At 45.3% G+C, this 24,307-nt stretch overlaps 2 protein-coding genes across 2 annotated transcripts in view; one reads left to right on the top strand and one right to left on the bottom strand.

Annotated features, from left to right (window-relative positions):
* Positions 1 to 12,675, bottom strand: part of LOC139749986 (uncharacterized) — a 48,301-nt gene extending 35,626 nt beyond the window's left edge. Inside the window, exon 1 of the mRNA XM_071664368.1 lies at positions 11,337 to 12,675. The gene's annotated coding sequence lies outside the window, so the exon portion shown is untranslated. The remainder of the gene's footprint in view (positions 1 to 11,336) is intronic.
* LOC139750002 (uncharacterized) overlaps positions 1 to 24,307 on the top strand; it is a 402,403-nt gene that overhangs the window by 24,766 nt on the left and 353,330 nt on the right. The window lies entirely within an intron of this gene.

Raw genomic sequence — 24,307 nt, 5'->3', positions numbered from 1 at the left:
GAAAATACACCGAACGACTCTGGTCAGTGGCATCAGCTTCGGCAGTAGCTCTCCCGACTCCTTCGCTCCAACAGAAGAGCCTCAGCAGCCTCCAGAACTGGACCGCAACCCCCCCATCCCAACCTCCTGTTATCGTGTCGGTCTCCACCCTTACTCCAGGTTGTGCGATCGGTCAAGACTTTCTTGTTTGTACCATTTTTTTTTTTTTTTTGAGGAAGAGTACGTCAAATTGCCCCAAGGAACACGTCAGTACCATCATAGACGATTTCTAGTCACTGGCTCAGTATCCTTCTTTTGAGTCAAATACATTTCGGATTCCCCTTAAGTAGAGAATTCAGGCGCGTTTGTATACCTTCCAGTCTTCCCTGAGTCAACTATACACCTCTCTCTCTCTCTCTCTCTCTCTCTCTCTCTCTCTCTCTCTCTCTCTCTCTCTCTCTCTCTCTCCCGTGCCGCCACACATCCAGGACTGACCAGGAAAGCTCAGGAAAAGAACGGTACAAAAGTCATCCTGCGTCCTACTGTTGGTACCCTTCCTGCAGGAAGGTCTTGAACACACTGATCCTCCCAGGCACACACACACACACACACACACACACACACACACACACACACATACACACACACACACACACACACACAAACGTTTCCGCACACGTGTGCACGCGTCTTGAAAGAATGAATGTTCACAGGCACACAAAGAAAAACAAAGGAAAAAATATATAAAACAAGCAAGCAAAGAGTAACGCGCGCACACACACACGTGTACACACACACACACACACACACACACACACACACACACACACACGTATGTTCGCAGTGTGCAGGAATCTGCGTCAGTAACTTCGTCGCCACACTTCAAGAAACACAGAACTGCTTGGAGAAGGTTCAATGGATCGCAACGAGATTGGTGCCAGAACGAAGTCAAATAAGTTACGGGGAGTGGAGCAAGGTTCTCCCAGCTGCCCCTGCTGGAGAGAGAGAGAGAGAGAGAGAGAGAGAGAGAGAGAGAGAGAGAGAGAGAGAGAGAGAGGATCACCGTTTTTCAGTTCCTGCGCATCGCGATCATGCGAGATACAATCAGCATAATGAATTCCTATGCGTCACGAGGAGGGAACACACGATCATCAACTACAAATTCCTATGCGTCACGAGGAGGGAACACACGATCATCAACTACAAATTCCTATGCTTCAAGATGGGGGAACCCACGATCATCAATTTCATCCTATGCGTCAAGATGAGGGAACACACGATCAACTACATCCTATGCGTCAAGATGAGGGAACACACGATCATCAACTACATCCTATGCCTCAAGACGAGGGAAGCCATTCTATCAATAACAATAAGTTCCTGTGCGTCACGATGAGGGAAGCCATGATCACTAACTATCCTGTGCGTCACGGCGATGCTGCAAAGAATCCAATTCTTAGGATGAAGGGTAAGGAGGCTCCAGAACCAGACAACATCACGGGAAACTCGCGTTAGAAAAAGTGTCATGGAGAACGTTCCGGAGGAATTCCTCTAGCAACAAGTGAGGGACGTGTGGAACGAGCCAGGGTATGATGAAGTGACTGCGGGAAGCAATGGGGAATTTCAAACGTTCGTCTGGTGAGAATTTGAGATTGAGAAGTGGGTCCCTTGTGAACGTAAAGCTCCTTTCCCAAATGGCGTCCTAGCTACGTCTCTTCGTTGTATATCAACTGACTTGTTACATTTCTTTCTTGTGTCTCCCCTGATGATGTGATTATTACACGAAAGTGCACTTGGGAACTTATCGTGTTTTATTTTCCCTGTTGACGCATAGGAATATATATATATATATATATATATATATATATATATATATATATATATATATATATATATATATATATATATTTATTATATTTATATTTATTTTGCTTTGTCGCTGTCTCCCGCGTTAGCGAGGTAGCGCAAGGAAACAGACGAAAGAATGGCCCAACCCACCCACATACACATGTATATACATACACGTCCACACACGCAAATATACATACCTATACATCTCAACGTATACATATATATATATATATATACACACACACAGACATATACATATATACACATGTACACAATTCATACTGTCTGCCTTTATTCATTCCCATCGCCACCTCGCCACACATGAAATAACAACCCCCTCCCCCCTCATATATATTGCAGGAGGACACAGTGGTGTGCGTGATCTAGTATATGCTGATAACCACGAGGAAATTGAAACACGATAAGTTCCCAAGTGCACTTTCGTGTAATTATGATATCGTTAGGGGATATACAAGTATGAGATGATAAACGTAGAACAGTCAGTTGATATACAAGGAAGAGACGTAGCTAAGACGCCATTGGTAAACAAGCGTTACCGGATGGTGGTGTTCGGATCTGGCAACATGCCTGTCATCAAATGTTTATCATGTGGACAGGAAAGGGGACTATTCACAAATATTGCCTACGACAAAGCCATCCAGTTTGAATAGACCTTCACTAATATTAATGTTACAATTCTTTGTGTATTTAATGGAAGATTCAGTGATATTTCTCTTGGTAAATGAGTTACAGTTGATAACTGAATTAGCATAACTCTAGTCAGTACCGTTGTCATAATTTCTAGCATGATTAAACAAAGCATTTGATTCTTGTCCTGTTTTTGTACTATGTCTGTGTCGCTTAAGTCTAACATAACGATCCTTACCAATTTGCCCAACATAAAACATATTACAATTTTTACAAGAGATTCTGTAAACACAACCCGCAGAACTTTCTGGTAAGTTTTTTATTAAGATATTCTTTATAGTATTATTATTGCTGAAGGTTACATTTGCATTAAAGGGTTTAAGCCGTCTACGAAGTCATGTAAAAAATTTTGCCAGTCAATAGATTTTTTTCCTTGAAATTTCTCTTTTTTTCATTTTTTTTCCTACCACTGTCTCGTAAGTTTGGGTTGCCTCTTAGCTGCTGCGACATCATCATCATCATTACGGTGTTACTCTTACTTTGTGTCGACTGATCGAGAATATCTCTTCTTTGACCGCCATCACTCCGTATTCTGCCTTTGGCAGTCATTTGATTCCATGAATATCTCTCTTTGCAGGGATCCAGGTTTTCATAGTGGATGTCCCTGTAGGTAAGATACCCCATCATTTAAGTCATATTCATTATCCAGCAGAGTTTGTCCAGCCGCCTCTCACACTGTCCGCCTTGTCGCTACATATTTGACTCGGGTTATGAGAACGTTTCGGAGGATTATATACCATCAAGAGAGATAAACAGAATTTCTTAGTTATCTGTTCCACCGTGTATTGTTGGAGGGAACCAGCATCCCCCAGTATGACCTAAGTTTACGTTATTTCGTACCAGAGTGGTCAGAAACCTCCCCCCCCCCCTTCTTCCCACGCCTTCGTTGTCTCCATGTTTCCCCATCTACATCACTGGTAGACTTTGTCTCAAGGTATCCCTTTGTGATTTGTGAAATCCAGTCCTCAGTCATTTACTGTTCTTCCACCTTCATCAGTGTACACAATTTCCACACCAACGCTCTCTGATGTTCCTGGCGTCTCCGTATTAGCACCGTGAGTGTCTTGATCTCTTCTTTCTCAATTCCATTCTTTTTTTTTTCTCTCCCTTTTTTTTCCTCCATCTGATCGTCATTTTGTCATAGCTCCTCCCTTGGTCTGGCTGTCTTTAATGTGCACCCTGCTCTATCTTTCCTGTTACATTCCGTGTTGAAGTCCTTGGAGATTTCCACCTCTTTGTCACAACTATATTCTCGTAATCTTCTCGTTAACTCGGTCTCGCAGACCAAGCCTAGTTGCCTCCGTTGTCTCCGGCAGTTCTCGTACCGTACTCCTGTCTCGTGTGTGTTGGGCTCGCGAACCAGCAGCAGTGCTCCCTCCTCAACCACCGATCTCTCTCAGTCTACCCGTAGTTTCACTGACTTTCTCCTCCCCCCCCCGCGCAAAGAAAAATATTCCTGATCTAACCAGGCTACATAAAGAGCTCATGGAGACTGGCTTCCCCTTGCACCGTGTTACACATAGTTGTATACAATAACTGCGTCTCTCATCTGGTCCAGTCATTATCAGTGTTCCGTGTCCGCTTCATTTGGCCGTCAGTGTCTCCCCCCCTTCTTTACTCCACTGACGACCATCTGCCTCAGACATTACGCCGGTCCTCTCAGTCCCCTGACCCCGCCCGCTATTGTGCCGACCACCACCCTTCAAGCCAGCACCTCGCTTGGCTGGCCATCCGTTGGTTTACTTAAAGTCGTTCTACTTGACACTTCCCTGTGAGAGCGATTGTACTTGATGACACGTGTGTCCTCTCCCTCTCTCCTTCTTTCTCTTAACTTTACACATAGGATCACGTTCCTTATTGTGGTGTTCTGTGTAAATCCTTTGTTTACTCTCTTCGTCACCTGTGTGTGTGTGTGTGTGTGTCTTGTGTGTGTGTGTGTGTGTATGTGTGTGTGTGTGTGTCTTTGCTTCGGTTTCTGAATGATCTCCAGCATTTGCTGTACCGCCGTAGCGTTTACCATATTCATATATTCTCTTGCCTGAAAATTTCTCGTTGCTTACCAGTATCCTTTTAACCTTCCAGTCAACAACCCTTCAAAATTAACAGTTTCTGTATTCCTCCTCCTCGACAGTGCCCAAGCTTCAAGCTCTGGCGGATTCTGTCTCAGTTCCACCAAATTTTTTTTTCCGTGCCTTTGAATCTTGCAGCACGGCCTACCTCGAGCCCTGTGACATCGCTTGTGTTTATCTTTTCAATTGGAGTTGGTTATTGCGATTTAAAGCAGAGAAAATATTTCTCTCTCTCTCTCTCTCTCTCTCTCTCTCTCTCTCTCTCTCTCTCTCTCTCTCTCTCTCTGTATATATATATATATATATATATATATATATATATATATATATATATATATATATATATATATATATATACATACAAATATGTACAAAGACACACATAAGCTGTTATCCAACCAACATCACATCAGACATTGTTATGGCAGTGTTAAGGGCTGAGCTGTACCTCATCCATCCTTAATCATCTCCCCTCAGTGCCTTCACGACCGCATCTGCCGGGCAACGCCTGCCTCCCAGCCTATCTCGACCCCCTCCCAAGCAACCCACCCCGCCAGACGCCTGCACAGCCCTAGGTTATGGCGCTCCGCTACATTCATTACCTCACTTTACGAAACTCTGACAGGCTAATTCCTCCCCATCTCCTCCTTCATTATTACTCCTCTCCATCAGTCAAGATACCCCGGCTGACTGGAAGGACTTCTCAATGTCACCCCAGGAGCTACATCTACTCGACCACAGTCTTATTAGACGAGTCGCCCGACCCATGTTGTCACTTGGAGCCTCAACCTGCTCTTTTCCAGGTCCTTTACAGTCTCTAGTGACCTTCGGGAATGTAGGGGTAGGAAGACTTTCTTTACCACACCTTACCACGCCAGCTTCGGTGGTCTTACCTACGTCTTACATAGGGGGGAGACACAAGACCTCCATGGTGGCTCTCGTATTCATGGTCTTCAACGAACCCATCGACCCGATCGAAGACCACAACATAAGGCTCAACCAAGCCAACAACCCAGAGCTTCGGATAAGTGGCATTTCATGGCTTCCAGACTTCCTCCATGAGCGTCGTTAGGCTGTAAGTTTCCAAGGGATCTTGGCCGACTTTCGGCCTTAACTGTAGCGTCACAGAACACAGGGATGGGAGACTGTTGCTTCTCCATCTGTGCTGGTGATGCCCCCGATAGACCTGTTACGTCTACATCTACATTTGGTATTACCGTTGACAACAGCTCCTTCGACCACCTCACCCTTCCAGAACCTCCTCAAGTCTCCATAGCTGTTCCACTTCCGACCAAATCATCATCAACCACACGAAGACTGTGATTTTTGTATGTCAGCCTCGAACCTAACAATCTCCCACATCTTAGTCTAAAACTAGGCCTCAGCTTCCTCCAGTTTGTTCAGTCCACCAATCATCTCGACGCCAGTATAAACTAAGCTAGAAGGAACACGTCACCACCAGCATCAAGCTCTCTGCGTATCGTATTTACTTTCGTCATCGTTTTAAGATGACTGGACTCCCATCACCGGAACCCTTAAGAACATCTACACAACTCTCATATTCCTCAGAATCTCACTAATGGCCCACAACTCCCACTCCAACACTAATGTTCCTCCTCATCCAACGCACAAACACAACAAAGATCACTCGAGAAGATTAAGAGACAAAAGCGCAGGCGAGATCATTCTCGGAGCTCTCACAGTAACAGCTGAGGAGGTGCTCAACACACCAAACCTCTCCCGCTCCCTCGAGCACCACCTGGACTCCCGAGAGTTTGGGACCAAGTTCCCCTGCACCGTCCTCTTGACCGACGCCTCCTCCTACCCGAGACGTGGAGGAGGAGGTGACGTTAGAGTCGTATATTCTTCTGCTATAAATGGTTGGGTTACGGGTGTTCGTTTTTTTGCAGCAGTCTGTGCCAGCTTGTATGGGTTCGATGCCATTGTGGCGCCGAAATACCTCGTTGCCCCTAGTTGTAGTTGGGGCATCGGTATCATGGTCGTACTGACTGTTATAAAGGAACAGCCTGATCCCAGCCATTACCATCAGCATGGTTCAGTCGAGTGCATATTGACCTCCGACTTTGTATTTGTGTTAAATGTTTGTTTAACGCCCCCCATTTCCGTCGCCTTCCCTGTTTATTGGTGTGTGTTTTCACGATCGTTTTCATATATATATATATATATATATATATATATATATATATATATATATATATATATATATATTGATTGCTTGGTTGATTGACTGATTCATTGGTTGAATGATTAAGTTATGCATTGATTGATTGATTGATTTATAAATACCACGAAGACTAATTTCTATGAGAGTTCTGTTGTGATCCAGGACCTTTTTCAAAGGTTCCTGCAGGCCAAAGCTGCGCTGTTTACAGTAGCAGGGAAATGCAGACTCTGTTGGAGTGAGAAGTTATTTGTCGAGACTGTACTGCCAGTGATACAGCCTCGCCAAAGGTGACTTTTCACTCGCGGTGTAACCTCGAACAGGCGAGTCTGGTAACACACACACACACACACACACACACACACACACACACACTTCTATATCACATCATTCCAGTTTACTCTATCCCGTACACGCTTGCTATTTTTGTTCAGGCCACAAACACTCGAAACATAGTCCGCCCCATCCTTCCATCTCCAGTTTAATCTCACCTTTGTGTTTGTCCTCTCCAGTTATTCTCTCTGTCAACCTCTCGCCATTCCTAACCATTTCAGTACATTCTCTTCATCTCTCGCAACCGTACTCGTCTTATTACCACACCTATCTTGTACTTTATTATTACTTCATCGATCTACCCTTCTCTCACCCAGTATTATTCTCAAAAGATTTAATTTTCCAACACATCCACTCTTCTCCGTACATTCTGAGCTACAGCCCGCGCCTCGCATCAGTATAACGTCGTTAGGACTACTATACCTTCAAACATACCCATTTTTGCCCTCCCAGAGAACAACCTTTCCACGCATTCCTCAATGCTTCCAGAACTTTCCACCCCTACCCACCCTACGACTCGCTTCTGCTTCCATGGTGCTATTCGCCGCCACGTATCTAAAACACGTCATCCTCCACGTTTTCTTTATTTAAACTCACACCCCAACTAACCTATCTCTGCACTGGTAAACCTAATATTTACTCGGAACTTCCAACTTCTCTCCTAAACTAGTACGCCATCTTCTGCCGCTTTCACTTGAATCTGCTACCAGTGCTGTCAACAGCAAACAACAATGAATTCACTTTCCAGGCCCCCCCCTTCACCCCTTATATAATGCATACTCGCCCCTCTCTCTTTGACCCTTGCATTCACCTCCCTCGCCACCCCATCCATAAAGAAATTAAACAACCATAGTGACATCACGCGCCCCTGCCGTAAACCCACCTTTACCATAAACCACTAACTCTCCTTTCTACCTACTGGCACGCAAGCTTTACCCTCCTGATAATAACTCCCTCCTGCTTCTAATAGCTTTCCTGCCGTACCATATGCTTTCTCCAGATCCATGAATGCCACGTACAAATCCTTCTGTTTCTTGATATATTTCTCACACGTGGTCTTCAACGCAAGAGTCTGATCCGCACACCCTTTACCACTTCTAAAACCACATTGTATCTCCCAGTCTGATGCTTGTACATACCATGACTCTTTAGATTACCACTCTCCCATACAGCGTACTGAGTACACATAACAAGCTTATACATCTGTAATTCGAACATTCATCTTCGTCACCCTTGCCTTTATATACATGATCTATGCATGCATTCCGGTAATCCTCAGGCACCTCACCATGATCCATACTTACTTTGAAAATCCTGACTAACCAATCAGCATGACAGTCATTTCCTTAAGAAATTCAACTCCAATCCACTCCAGCCGCCTTGCCACATATCATCTTACGCAAGGCTTTTACCACCTCTTCTCTCTTCACCAAACCACTTGCTATGACTCTCACTTCCCATACCTCCTCGACCTTGGCAAACACCTTACATGTCACCCGCTCATCAAACTTAATCACCAGTCCTTCAGAGTAATCGCTCGATCTCCTTTCCACCTTATCATTGCCTGTTACTTCTTCCCCATATACTCCTTTCACCGATGCCCCCATTTGTTTTCTTGTTCTTTTAACACTGTTAGCCTCCTCCAAATCCATTGCTGATACCTGCTCACTCCAACCCTCATTTGCCCTTTTTTTCAGCCCCTGCATCTTCCTCTTGACCTCTTTCTGCTTTCTCATGTACGTCTCCCAATCATTCGCACTCCTTCCTTGTAAATACCACCCATGCCTGTCTTCTCTTTTAGTAGCAGCTTTACTTCATCATCCCACCAATCACTACACCTTTCGCACCTGCTCACTTCCCTTCTTCCGCACGTGCCAGCACTGCATACTTACCTCCCATTCCTAACCCACTCCCATAGCACCATTTACCTTCACCTTTTGTCATTCTACACTCAATCTCTTTTGGTATTTTTGCACACACGTCTCTTTTCCGATCTCACTTATTTTAACTCTTCTCACTCGTATCATTTTCTCATTTCCGAAAAAACCCTACAAATCTTCATTCTTCACCCTTGCCGCCACCATCAGACATCCATCCACTGCTCCTCTCCGCAAATTTACATCTAAGATCTTTTTCTTCTGATCAGTCGGTGTTTAAGCCTTAGAGACGGGAGAAGGCATACTGTCTGCGCGTCTCCTGCGGGACGTTAAAGGCTATAAGACCGGAGGAAGCTGGGGACTGTAAATCTTTCCCCTCTTCTATTATCACTTTTTAAAAAGTGGGAGACAAGTAGCAAGCGGGAATCCATCCCAGAGGGCTCAGATTACCTTTTTTTATACTCGTTTGCCGTTTCCTGCTTTAGCGAGGTAGCGCCAGGAACAGGCGAAGAACGGTCTCATTTGCTCGCTGTCATGTATAATGTACCGAAAACATAGCTCCGTATCCACAACCAAGCCCCGCAGACATTTCTGTAGATTTCCCTGAATGCTTTATATCCTCTGGTTTAGCATATTCACAGCACGTAACCCCTTTATACCTTATCCCATCCATTCGCTTTATCCCATGCACGCCACTTACCCTCCTGCACGTTCAGGCCCCGGACACTCAAGGGCTTCACTCACTACATCCTCCTCAGTTTCCCCTATATGCTTATTCCCAGAGCTTCTGATATCTATACTTTCTTAGTCGCCTGTCCTCACTCATCCTTTCCACATGGTCAAATATTTCAGTACACACTCTCCTGTTCCCTCATACAGAGTCATCTCACTATCAGAACTCTTTCGTACCATGTCATTTCGTATTCGATCAACCCTCCTCACGACACATAATGTCCTCATACGTTTAATCTCGAACACATCCAACCTTTTTTGTATACTTTTTTACCTTAGGAACCCATGCCTTGCATCCATGCAACAACACCATCGGGGGCCACTATACTTGTCTCACCAAACGTTCACATCTTTCCCCTCACAGACAGTGACCTCCCTCTCCACACACTCCTCGATGCACCCAAGACCTTCGCTCCAAATGGTTCACTTCATCTCCCTTGAAGTGACATATCCACTCCCATGTATCTAAAGACTCTTCACTTCCTACAGCTTCTCTCCATTCAGACTCGCACTCCATATACATAACTCCCAAGACTCGCAACGCACTAGACCTGCCTTTGGCAAAATCTTGTCCTACGAGCACGTGAATAAGTATAGCGTTCCCTCGCTCTGCAATCATAAACTGTGTCTCATACGTAACAGTTGACAACACATCCTAGCTCACACTACTCTTTCTGCGTAACTATATTCTCCTGCGGTGAGCGATACGCGCTAGCTTAGCCGTTTTGCCAAACTCTCTTTTTTCTATATGTATATATAGTTGTATGCATGCATCCGTCTATCTAATCGTCTTTTTATCTATCTCATCTATCTATCTTTCTGTCTGTCTGTCTCTTTCTCATTTCTCCTGATCTATTCTTCTCGTTCCTGACCATCACCACACCCACGGCTCTCCCCTGCACCTCATCTAATCCTTCCAGCGATACCCATCCATTTCTAGACCTCCATCCCCTCCCACGTCCCTTCCATAAACCTTCCATCTCGAAGCCTCTAACCTTCCTCACGCTTTATCTCCAGTCCTCCGAGGGGTCTTCACCCATTTCCAGATCCCTAGGTTTCACTTAAAGCCTTTCCAGTGGCAACCAGCCATTTCCAGGTCTCCAGCCTTCCTCTTGCCCCATTTCGAGCTCATATCCATTTCCCGACTGATGCTTACCCATGTTTATGCCCCGCGCCTCCTCCAGGCCTTACCCCTGGCTTGTAGGCCTCATCCCAAGCCCCTGCAGGGGTTTATTCCTATTCCTAAGCCCAAAAGCTTTATCCCAGGCTTCTCCAAGTGATGCTCATCTCATCCATTTTCAGGCCTGATTTAGTCGTCATCCCAAGTTCTTTCAGGAGCACTGACCCACTTCCAGGCCCCAAAGGCTTTATCCGAAGCCCCTCTGAGGGTCCTCGCCCATTTCCAGGCCCATAGATTTCATGCCAAGCCTCCTCCTTCCTACCCTCTCCCACCTCCCCTCACCCATATCTTGATCCCATTCTCTCTCTCCCTCGGCCTCAGCTCTTCCAGCGGTACCCGCCCATTCCCAGTTTCCCACCCTCGTCAACTAGACCTACCACTGGTGTTGCCCCACTTCCAGCCCTCAGAGTTGGAGCGTTACTCACCCATTCCCTATACCGGTGGCGGGTGGCCTTCCTCCTCGCCATGGCAGTTCATCACATCTCCCTGGCTATGGCCACCTCCCCCTCGTAAATCGCAGCGAGAGCTTTTCCTCCGCCGTCGTATCGGATGGTAAAGTCGTGGCGCTCCTCGTTTCCCCCGGTGGAATCGTAAATTGTCACTCGTCGATCGTGTCCCGTGCCTTCTCTCCTCCTCTGGGTAAGGGTGGGTGTGAGCGAAGCACGTCACTGCACGTCGCTCGGTGTGTTGGTGGGGGGGTGGAAGCGCGCTTAGGTTTTCCTCCGTTTGTTAATCACATCACTTGGCCTAGTGCGGGGCCCCCTGGTCGTTTGGGCTTCCTCCTCTCCTTCCCCCCTCGTCTATCGCATTTTCCGGTCGTGGATCGCTCGGCCACACCTCTGCACGGCAGGTCGTGCCGCCACCACCAGCACCCCACCGCGCCAACGTCCGCTGTGACTCCACAACCCCCAAACTTCTCTCCTGATATTGATTTATGGATTTTACCCCGGGAGTTTTTTTTTTATTATTATTATTGGCTGTTCCAAACGTTTAATGTCCAGTTAAGTTGTTTCAATTTACTTTTATGGCCTGTAGGAGTACCGGTGGGCAGGGTGTCTGATGTTTTTATGTTCGTTTAAAGTTGTTTCGAGTATGTTTTATGGTCTCTTTGAACGTGTGTATATCGGAGGGTCTGATCATTCGCAGTTCACACACGACCGGGCTTAATTTTGTGTGAGAGTCTTGTCTTGGAAACACGTATATGTCTTTAGCAAATTCTCTATTAAATTTTCAACTTTGCATCGTCATTATCTTCTTTATTTTTTTTTTTCCAGTTACCACTTACTAGTCAACTGGTTATGTCATTTTCATCTTAATATTTAGCTGACGTCTGTTAACCGGTACATAATTGAATTGTTAGTAATCACTTCTGTATTAAATTTTAGTAATTGTACTTTTTTATTACTGTCTGCTTACATTCTTTAATTGGATATCATTCTATTTAAGTACATATTTCCTTGGAAAAGTTTTTTGAATTTATAGAAGAGTTTTTGAAAAGTTTTTATATTTTTATAAGTTCTTTTATGTTTTTTTCAAGAGACTGTCTTTAATCACTTTAATTCATGCGATAAAGTTCGCCAGGCACAACAAAAAGTTCCAGCACTTTAATGCACAAGTTATCCCCCAGACTATTCACACGGGATTTATCGCGAGTCCGGTGCTCCTAACCATTTATATTTCACAAAGTTTTGTGTACTGTTCTGGCAGCGAACAACAGTCCAGAACGCGACCCCCGTTTCCGGGTCCGAGCAATCCGTACTTAGAAAAAGCTGAAGGGAAACTGACGTGAGGGGAAATTGAGACCTCACGCACGCATTGAGAGAGAGAGGAGTTATCGTACCCCTGTGTCCGTGGCCGTGCTGCCTGACGTAGGATGTATTGACATCGGGGAAATATTTTGAATATCGCAGCCTCGAGTTGTTAGCTACACTTCGTGATCGAGTTGTTTGACAATCAAATACTTTTCTACAAGATGTCGTTCAGTCGATTATGCAGTAGTTTAGTACATCGAAAAGACAGCTTGCGCCGATCGATGGCGCCGGTGTCCAAGAATCACTCGGGGTAGCAATAAACCTTACAAACTGTCGGCGCTAAACGCTATAATTGTAGGGATTCGCCAGTCATCCGTTATACAGGCCAGGGATTGGATCGGACAAGTATGACCACAATATTTGTTTCGAGTCTTTTGACCACAGACCTCCCATCTGTTCGTTGTGTTTTCTGTTTGTGGTGTAGACAGTGTTATGGCTCGGGATGAATGTCATATTTTTTTGCTTAAACACACAAACGCGCGCACTGATACACACAAGCTTACACACACACACACACACACACACACACACATATATATATATATATATATATATATATATATATATATATATATATATACTTTGTCGCTGTCTCCCGCGTTAGCGAGATAGCGCAAGGAAACAGACGAAAGAATGGCCCAACCCACCCACATACACATGTATATACATAAACGCCCACACACGCACATATACATACCCATACATTTCATCTTCATACATATTCATACATTCTGCCTTCATCCATTCTCGCCGCCAACCCGTCACACATGAAATGACAACCCCCTCCCCTGCGTGCGCGCGAGGTACTGCTGGGAAAGGACAACAAAGGCCACATTCGTCCACACTCAGTCTCTAGCTGTCATGTGTAATGCTCCTGAACCACAGCTTCCTTTCCACATCCAGGCCCCACAAAACTTTCCATGGTTTACCCCAGACGCTTCAAATGTCCTGGGTCAGTCCATAGACAGCACGTCGACCATGGTATACCACATCATTCCGGTTCACTATTCCTTGCACGCCTTTCAACCTCTTGTATGTTCAGGCCCCGATCGCTCAAAATCCTTTTCACTCCATCCTTCCACCTCCAATTTGGTCTCCCACTTGCCCTCGTTCCTTCCACCTCTGACATATATATCTTCTTTGTCAATCTTTCCTCACTCATTCTCTCCATGCGACCAAACCATTTCAGTACACCCTTTTCTGCTCTCTCAACCACACTCTTTTTGTTAACACACATCTCCTTACCCTCTCATTACTTACTCGATCAAACCACCTCACACCGCATATTGTCCTCAAACATCTCATTTCCAACACATCCACCCTCCTCCGCACAACCCTATCTATAGCCCACGCCTCACAACCATAGAACATTGTTGGAACCACTATTCCTTTAAACATACCCATTTTTGCTTTCCAAGATAACGTTCTCGCCTTCCACACATTCTTCAACGCTCCCAGAACCTTCGCCCCCTCCCCCACCCTGTGACTCACTTTCGCTTCCATGGTTCCATCCGCTGCCAGATCCACTCCCAGATATCTAAAACACTTCACTTCCTCCAGTTTTTCTCCCAATTAGCTTTTCCCTCAACCATGTTGAACCTAATAACCTTGCTCTTATTCACATTTACTCTCAACTTTCTTCTTTCACAAACTTTACCAAACTCAGTCAACAACTTGTGCAGTTTCTCACCTGAATCAGCCACCAGAGCTGTATCATCAGCGAACAACAACTATCTCACTTCCCAAGCCCTCTCATCCTCAACAGACTGCATACTTGCTCCTCTCTCCAAAACTCTTGCATTCACCTCCCTAACAACCCCATGCATAAACAAATTAAACAACCATGGAGACATCATGCACCCCTTCCGCAAACCGACATTCACTGGGAACCAATCACTTTCCTCTTCCTTCTCGTATACATGCTTTACATTCTTGATAAAAACTTTTTACTGCTTTTAGCAACTTACCTCCCACACCATATACTCCACAGAGCGTCTCTATCATATGCTTTCTCCTGATCCATAAATGCTACATACAAATCCATCTGTTTTTCTATTTCTCACATACATTCTTCAAAGCAAACACCTGATCCGCACATCCTCCGACATTTCTGAAACCACACACCACAGAACGCGAGCGATAAGCCACCTTTGATAAGACGGTATCATCTGAAGCAGACAGGAAGCAGTGCATCGTCCTTTGAGACCATACCGCCCAAAGGATTAACCTCGCAGCTGCTGGAACGCCATAAAATGCGTCTTAGTTTAAGTGTGTGTGAGAGAGGGTAGTGTTGACTGCAAATATGTATAAAAGGTTATGAGGGTAAATGATGCCGGTGGATACGAGTAATGAGTTTGATCGTACAGATCCCAGAGGATGTGGAGTGTTTTACATACCTTAGAGTGGACATGGCAATGGCTTAAGCTATGGAAACTGAAATGAATTATAAGTAGCTGAGGGGATTAATGGATCTTGGGTCCATTGAGGGTATGTGTGGAGAGAGAAGTCACAGTCTGTGAGGGCACAGATGAGTGTGTTTGATGGCATATTAGTCCCATCGGTGCTATATGGGTGCGAGTCGTGGACCCTAAATGCAAAAGAACGGAAGTGTGGATATGTTGGAAATCAAATGTTTGAGGACAGTATGTAGTGTAAGGAGGGTTGATAGTGTGAAGAACGAGTATGAGAGAGCAAAAAAGGTTTGGACATATGGAGAGGATGAGTGAAGAGAGACTGACAAGGAGTACATACTTGTCAGAAGCTCAGGAACCAAGGAGGGAGGCGAAGGTAGAACTAGGTTGAAGAATGGGGTAAAAAAGACAGAGTTATCAGGGACTGAATGTGCAATGGGGTGATAGTTGTACAAGGGATAGAGTGAATTGCAGCACTGTGGCATACTGGGGTCAACGTCCTGTCACTGGGCTTAAGTAGATCATATTAAACAGTTACGTGACAACGACTGGTGGGTATGTGGGGCTCTGCACTTGATAGGAGGTGCAGGGCGCTGGTTTGGACGCATTATACATGACAAGTAGGGAGTGCATGTGAAGAAATTAAGGCTGTTCGTCTACTACGTGGGAAATGGCGAGTAAGCAATTTATCTTTTCACAATACAGCGTACAACTAAATACCTTTGGCCATTGTTTTTTTTCTCTATTCATTGTTTGTTTTTTCGTCAGCCCTAATTTTCTATGAGATCATCTTCATCGTTATGATAAGTGAGAACTGAGCAGTTTTTCATCTCTTGTTGTGTCTTTTCCTAAATCAACTGGTGGAACTGGAGCAGAAGAACTCCACCCGGGACCACTGAACGGGCCGCCAGAGGCAAAGGCCCCGTGTCGCAATGGTTGGTTGGTGAGGATTTTCGCACAGTTGGTGTGACAAAGGCTTGTGCCTCTTGGCGACCCGTTCACCGTGTCGCACTAGATGTGCGGACAGTCTTTACAAACAAACAAACAATCATGCGACAAGAGGCGGGCGCAAATGTAGCCAACGTCAGAGAAGTGGACGAAAAAGTAGCGCCATGGCTGGCCAGTAGCAGCGTCAGGAACGTGATTGAGCGCACTCGTGGACACATCCATCAGTCCGCTGAATCTCTTGTCGTCTGTCGTCGCTGCTGCCTGGAGTATACATAGCAGACGATCATCCGTCCAGGTTTTTGTAAATTCATTGCCGGTCACGAGTCGTGTGAGGGAACCCTCTGTGACGTGGAATCTCTCGGTGTCTCACACGAGCTGGAGTATTAATGGACCTCCGTGGTGTAGCGGTTTAACGTTCCTGGCCGTGACGCATTCACAGACCGACCGCCCATGGTCGAGCGCGTAGGTTCTAACCGTGGTTGTGGCAGTCGGTCCACAGTCAACCCAGCTGTTCATCCATCCCTAGAGGTTGGTCGATGAAATGGGTACTTGGCTCAGGCTAGGGTAAATATGTTAATGTGCTGAGAGATGCAACTGGAGGGATGTCTGATCATTATCTTGTGGAGGCGAAGGTGAAGATTTGTAGAGGTTTTCAGAAAAGAAGAGAGAATGTTGGGGTGAAGAGAGTGGTGAGAGTAAGTGAGCTTGGGAAGGAGACGTGTGAGGAAGTACCAGGAGATACTGAATACAGAATGGAAAAAGATGAGAACAAAGGACGTAAGGGGAGTGGGAGAGGAATGGGATGTATTTAGGGAAGCAGTGATGGTTTGCGCAAAAGATGCTTGTGGCATGAGGAGCGTGGGAGGTGGGCAGATTAGAAAGGGTAGTGAGTAGTGGGATGAAGAAGTAAGATTATTAGTGAAAGAGAAGAGAGAGACATTTGGACGATTTTTGCAGGGAAATAGTGCAAATGAGTGGGAGATATATAAAAGAAAGAGGCAGTCAAGAGAAAGCTGCAAGAGGTGAAAAAGAGGGCAAATGAGAGTTGGGGTGAGAGAGTATCATTAAATTTTAGGGAGAATAGAAATATGTTTTGGAAGGAGGTAAATAAAATGCGTAAGACAAGGGAACAAATGGGAACGTCAGTGAAGGGGGCTAATGGGGAGGTGATAACAAGTAGTGGTGATGTGAAAAGGAGATGGAGTGAGTATTTTGAAGGTTTGTTGAATGTGTTTGATGATAGAGTGGCAGATATAGGGTTGTTTTGGTCGAGGTGGTGTGCAAAGGGAGAGGGTTAGGGAAAACGATTTGGTAAACAGAGAAGAGGTAGTAAAAGCTTTGCGGAAGATGAAAGACAGCAAGGCAGCGGGTTTGGATGGTATTGCAGTAGAATTCATAAAAAAGGGGGTGACTGTATTGTTGACTGGTTGGTAAGGTTATTTAATGTATGTATGACTCATGGTGAGGTGCCTGAGGATTGGCGGAATGCTTGCATAGTGCCATTGTACAAAGGCAAAGGGGATAAGAGTGAGTGCTCAAATTACAGAGGTATAAGTTTGTTGAGTAATCCTGGTAAACTATATGGGAGGGTATTTATTGAGAGGGTGAAGGTATGTACAGAGCATCAGATTGGGGAAGAGCAGTGTGGTTTCAGAAGTGGTAGAGGATGTGTGGATCAGGTGTTTGCTTTGAAGAATGTATGTGAGAAATACTTACAAAAGCAAATGGATTTGTATGTTGCATTTATGGATCTGGAGAAGTAATATGATAGAGTTGATAGAGATACTCTGTGGAAGGTATTAAGGATATATGGTGTGGGAGGCAAGTTGTCAGAAGCAGTGAAAAGTTTTTCTCGAGGATGTAAGGCATGTGTACGTGTAGGAAGAGAGGAAAGTGATTGGTTCTCAGTGAATGTAGGTTTGCGGCAGGGGTGTGTGATGTCTCCATGGTTGTTTAATTTGTTTATAGATGGGGTTGTTAGGGTGGTGAATGGAAGAGTTTTGGAAAGAGGGTCAAGTATGAAGTCTGTTGTGGATGAGAGAGCTTGGGAAGTGAGTCAGTTGTTGTTCGCTGATGATACAACGCTGGTGGCTGATTCATGTGAGAAACTGCAGAAGCTGGTGACTGAGTTTGGTTAAGTGTGTGAAAGAAGAAAGTTGAGAGTAAATGTGAATAAGAGTAAGGTTATTAGGTACAGTAGGGTTGAGGGTCAAGTCCATTGGGAGGTAAGTTTAAATGGAGAAAAACTGGTGGAAGTGAAGTCTTTCAGATATCTGGGAGTGGATTTGGCAGCGGATGGAACCATGGAAGCGGAGGTGAATCATAGGGTGGGGGAGGGGGCGAAAATTCTGGGAGCCTTGAAGAATGCGTGGAAGTCGAGAGCATTATCTCGGAAAGCAAAAATGGGTATGTTTGAAGGAATAGTGGTTCCAACAATGTTGTATGGTTGCGAGGCGTGGGCTATGGATAGTGTTGTGCGCAGGAGGGTGGATGTGCTGGAAATGAGATATTTGAGGACAATATGTGGTGTGAGGTGGCTTGATCGAGTAAGTAATAATAGGGTAAGAGAGATGTGTGGTAATAAAAAGAGTGTGGTTGAGAGAGCAGAAGAGGATGTTTTGAAATGGTTTGGTCACATGGAGAGAATGAGTGAGGAAAGATTGACCAAGAGGATATATGTGTCAGAGGTGGAGGGAACGAGAAGTGGGAGACCAAATTGGAGGTGGGAAGATGGAGTGAAAAAGATTTTGAGTGATCGGGGCCTGAACATGCAGGAGGGTGAAAGGCGTGCAAGGAATAGAGTGAATTGGAACGATGTGGTATACCGGGGTCGACATGCTGTCAGTGGATTGAACCAGGGCATGTGAAGCGTCTGGGGTAAACCATGGAAAGTTCTGTGGGGCCTGGATGTGGAAAGGGAGCTGTGGTTTTAGTGCATTATTACATGACAGCTAGAGACTGAGTGTGAACGAATGTGGCCTTTGTTGTCTTTTCCTAGCGCTACCCCGCACACATGAGGGGGGAGGGTGTTGTTATTCCATGTGTGGCGGGGTGGCGATGGGAATGAATAAAGGCAGACAGTATGAATTATGTACATGGGTATATATGTATATGTCATTGTGGGTATATATATGTATATATTGAGATGTATAGGTATGTATATTTGCGGGTGTGGGCGTGTATGTATATACATGTGTATGTGGGTGGGTTGGGCCATTCTTTCGTCTGTTTCCTTACGCTACCTCGCTAACGCGGGAGACAGCGACAAAGCAAAATAAATAAATAAATATAAATATATATATACACACACACGCGCACACACACCTGTGTTATTAAGGTGTTTACAAACTCCCTCTTGAGATACGAGTTCGTATATAACGTTGGCGCCCTGTGGAAGGAGGGGGGAGCGCGCCGCCGGCCTTGGTGGAGGTGGGATACAACAGCAGCAACTGACTATTGCATCCCTTCGTGGCTCTTTATGAACGGTGAGAGGTGTGAGAAACTGGCAGATTTATATATATATATATATATATATATATATATATATATATATATATATATATATATATATATATATATATGAAAATGATCATAGAAATATTGTTACACTGGATGACTTTAAGCACGACACTTCCTACGAAGACCTGATATACAGTGTCCCTGCGAACGCTCGATGGAAAATAAGTGCTTTAGAAAAACAGACAAAATTTGTTTTAAAAGAGGTTTGCGTCCGTGTGTCGTTTCCCGAGCGAGCGATGTAGCGTCAGGAACTGACAAGCGAGCCTCAGAGAAATATTCCTCGTTTGGCCTCTGTTCCTAAATTTGGAATATGGTAATACAGGAGTAGAGGATTTCCATCTCCCCGCTTCCACTCCTCTTTGTCGTCTCTAACCAAACGCAGGAGATACATGGGCGACATCATTTCTTCCCATCGGAGCCGCGACATTAAAGTGTAGGTTGCTCCCCCACACTAGGGTGAGGTGAAGACATGGCCACTGGGCGACCAGTGGCCATGTCTTCTAGCCTCAGTGTGGCCGAGGAAGAGAGGAGGGAGTCAAGTAAGGATATTTCCTCTAAGGCTCAGTCCTCTGTTCTTATCGCTACCTCGCTAACGCGGGAAATGGCGAATATGTATGAACAAAAAATGGAAATATATATATATATATATTCAGTGAAGGGCGTAAATGGGGAGGTGATAACAAGTAGTGGTGATGTGAGAAGGAGATGGAATGAGTATTTTGAAGGTTTGTTGAATGTGTCTGATGACAGAGTAGCAGATATAGGGTGTTTGGGTCGAGGTGGTGTGCAAAGTGAGAGGGTTAGGGAAAATGATTTGGTAAACAGAGAAGAGGTAGTAAAAGCTTTGCGGAAGATGAAAGCCGGCAAGGCAGCAGGTTTGGATGGTATTGCAGTGGAATTTATTAAAAAAGGGGGTGACTGTATTGTTGACTGGTTGGTAAGGTTATTTAATGTATGTATGACTCATGGTGAGGTGCCTGAGGATTGGCGGAATGCGTGCATAGTGCCATTGTACAAAGGCAAAGGGGATAAGAGTGAGTGCTCAAATTACAGAGGTATAAGTTTGTTGAGTATTCCTGGTAAATTATATGGGAGGGTATTGATTGAAAGGGTGAAGGCATGTACAGAGCATCAGATTGGGGAAGAGCAGTGTGGTTTCAGAAGTGGTAGAGGATGTGTGGATCAGGTGTTTGCTTTGAAGAATGTATGTGAGAAATACTTAGAAAAGCAAATGGATTTGTATGTAGCATTTATGGATCTGGAGAAGGCATATGATAGAGTTGATAGAGATGCTCTGTGGAAGGTATTAAGAATATATGGTGTGGGAGGAAAGTTGTTAGAAGCAGTGAAAAGTTTTTATCGAGGATGTAAGGCATGTGTACGTGTAGGAAGAGAGGAAAGTGATTGGTTCTCAGTGAATGTAGGTTTGCGGCAGGGGTGTGTGATGTCTCCATGGTTGTTTAATTTGTTTATGGATGGGGTTGTTAGGGAGGTAAATGCAAGAGTCTTGGAAAGAGGGGCAAGTATGAAGTCTGTTGGGGATGAGAGAGCTTGGGAAGTGAGTCAGTTGTTGTTCGCTGATGATACAGCGCTGGTGGCGGATTCATGTGAGAAACTGCAGAAGCTGGTGACGGAGTTTGGTAAAGTGTGTGGAAGAAGAAAGTTAAGAGTAAATGTGAATAAGAGCAAGGTTATTAGGTACAGTAGGGTTGAGGGTCAAGTCAATTGGGAGGTGAGTTTGAATGGTGAAAAACTGGAGGAAGTGAAGTGTTTTAGATATCTGGGAGTGGATCTGTCAGCGGATGGAACCATGGAAGCGGAAGTGGATCATAGGGTGGGGGAGGGGGCGAAAATTTTGGGAGCCTTGAAAAATGTGTGGAAGTCGAGAACATTATCCCGGAAAGCAAAAATGGGTATGTTTGAAGGAATAGTAGTTCCAACAATGTTGTATGGTTGCGAGGCGTGGGCTATGGATAGAGTTGTGCGCAGGAGGATGGATGTGCTGGAAATGAGATGTTTGAGGACAATGTGTGGTGTGAGATGGTTTGATCGAGTAAGTAACGTAAGGGTAAGAGAGATGTGTGGAAATAAAAAGAGCGTGGTTGAGAGAGCAGAAGAGGGTGTTTTAAAATGGTTTGGGCACATGGAGAGAATGAGTGAGGAAAGATTGACCAAGAGGATATATGTGTCGGAGGTGGAGGGAACGAGGAGAAGAGGGAGACCAAATTGGAGGTGGAAAGATGGAGTGAAAAAGATTTTGTGTGATCGGGGCCTGAACATGCAGGAGGGTGAAAGGAGGGCAAGGAATAGAGTGAATTGGAGCGATGTGGTATACAGGGGTTGACGTGCTGTCAGTGGATTGAATCAAGGCATGTGAAGCGTCCGGGGTAAACCATGGAAAGCTGTGTAGGTATGTATATTTGTGTGTGTGGACGTGTGTATGTACATGTGTATGGGGGGGGGTTGGGCCATTTCTTTCGTCTGTTTCCTTCCGCTACCTCGCAAACGCGGGAGACAGCGACAAAGTATAAAAAAAAAAAAAAAAAAAAAAAATATATATATATATATATATATATATATATATATATATATATATATATATATATATATATATATATATGTGTGTGTGTGTGTGTGTGTGTGTGAGACAGTGTGCGTTGAGTGTGTGTGTGTGTGTGTGTGTGTGTGTATGTGTGTGCGTTGAGTGTGTGTTTGTGTGTGTGTGTGTGTGTGTGTGTGTGAGAGAGAGTGTGCGTTGAGTTTGTGTGTGTGTGTGTGTGTGTGTGTGTGTGTGTGAGTGAGACAGTGTGCGTTGAGTGTGTGTGTGTGTATGTGTGTGTGTGTGAGAGACAGTGTGCGTTGAGTGTGTGTGTGTGTGTGTGTGTGTGTGTCTGTGTGTGTGTGTGTGTGTGTTCAAGCTATACAACTTGATCAGAGAGAGAGAGAACTACATATTGACCACAACAGTCGGTATATATTGCTCTCCGGACGGTTGCTCGTCCATATACATACATATAAGGCAGTAGGGCCGCCCTGTGTGAAGAAACTCCTTCATTATTCTTCATTGTAGTTTTATTCATCCCTCCTCCCCTCCCTCCTCATGCGCTATTCACCGGGATCTATTTGTATGCAAAGATATGTCAATGAATGCAGTCCTCTTGGCAGACACGCGCGGTGATGTACACACACACACACACACACACACACGCACGCGCGCGCGCATACATATAAACACACGTCCATAAAATCTGTATACAGAATCCATGTAAACATTGTGAGGGCTCCAGACTCAGGCGGTGGACTAAGCCTAAACGCACAGGACTGTACGTACATACACAGCGTAAAATACATAGCAGAATACGCACACACACACACACACACACACACATGTGGACGCGTTCACATGAGTAAGTTTTAATCCGTAGTTTTTTATGTCATTGAAATTCTTAAGAATTCACAGATTCTTGGAAAGTTACGTCATTTATCTGCAAGGTGGTGGTGGTGGAGCGAGTGGTGGTGTTTATGATGGAGGTGGAGCGAGTGGTGGAGGGGGTAGAGTGTGTGGAGAGGGTGGAGCGAGTGGTTGAGGTGGAGCCAGTGGTGGAAGGAGTGGTGGAGGTGGAGCCAGCTAGTGGTGGAGGGTGTGGGATGTGGGTGGTGGAGGTGGAGCCAGCTAGTGGTGGAGGGTGTGGGATGTGGGTGGTGGAGGTGGAGCCAGCTAGTGGTGGAGGGTGTGGGATGTGGGTGGTGGAGGTGGAGCCAGCTAGTGGTGGAGGGTGTGGGATGTGGGTGGCGGAGGGGGGCATCAGGCGTCGCCTGGAAGCGTCCGTTGTTGTCGGGTGCCTCGGAGTCCATGGTGGCCGGGCCCGCACACCTTCCAGTCTCGTCTTTTGTCATTGCTGAATACAAGCTTTATGTGTGTTTATGTGTGTGTGTGAGAGAGAGAGAGAGAGAGAGAGAGAGAGAGAGAGAGAGAGAGAGAGAGAGAGAGAGAGAGTGAGTTACTATGCCTGTGTATGACCGTGTGTGTATGTATGTATGTGCAAATACAGAACTAGGAGGTAGTTCTCTACACACACACACACACACACACACACACACACACACACAGGGGCGCCCCTCCAGCTCTTGAACATTCTCTTCTGTCGTGCACAAGCTTGATGTGTATACTCTCGTCATTCACGGTTTCTTCACCCGCGAACCGCTCCTACAAACATGTCTTTTTCCACTTCTTTTCTCACGGGTATATTTGCGCAGTGGCTCTTTCTTTACGTCTTCTGAAAGAGACTTGCTACTTTTCGACCGTGCCAAATCGGCTTAAGAAACCTGAGGGTTGTGATCAAGTCTACCCTTCGTCGCCTCCTCCCCAGTATGGGCATTCTCATTGGTCCTCAGCCTTTCACTGACAACTCTTATATGAGGAGCCTTCTCTGTTCTCCTTCACTGGCTTGACTCTGATTTTTTTTTGCTCTTGTTATCTGCAACAGACGGACAGACGGGGACTCTGTTGTGCGGTCTTGCCCATACAGTGGGCGGTGGAGCAGAAGAGTATACAAAGTGTTTGCAAGGTCTAGGGTCTGAACCTATGTGATTGAGGTGTGTAATACAGGTTACACGCGAAGAAAGAAAGAAAATAACAAGGACGGGATGGCATCGAGTGAATTATTCAGCAGTTTACACCGCGAGTGAATGAACTGTTTCCGGAAC

The sequence above is a fragment of the Panulirus ornatus genome, chromosome 1 (genome assembly GCF_036320965.1).
Source record: "Panulirus ornatus isolate Po-2019 chromosome 1, ASM3632096v1, whole genome shotgun sequence".
Classification (NCBI taxonomy): Eukaryota; Metazoa; Arthropoda; class Malacostraca; order Decapoda; family Palinuridae; genus Panulirus; species Panulirus ornatus.
Note: the sequence above shows the minus strand (reverse complement) of the source record. Positions and strands in the feature narration are given on the sequence as shown.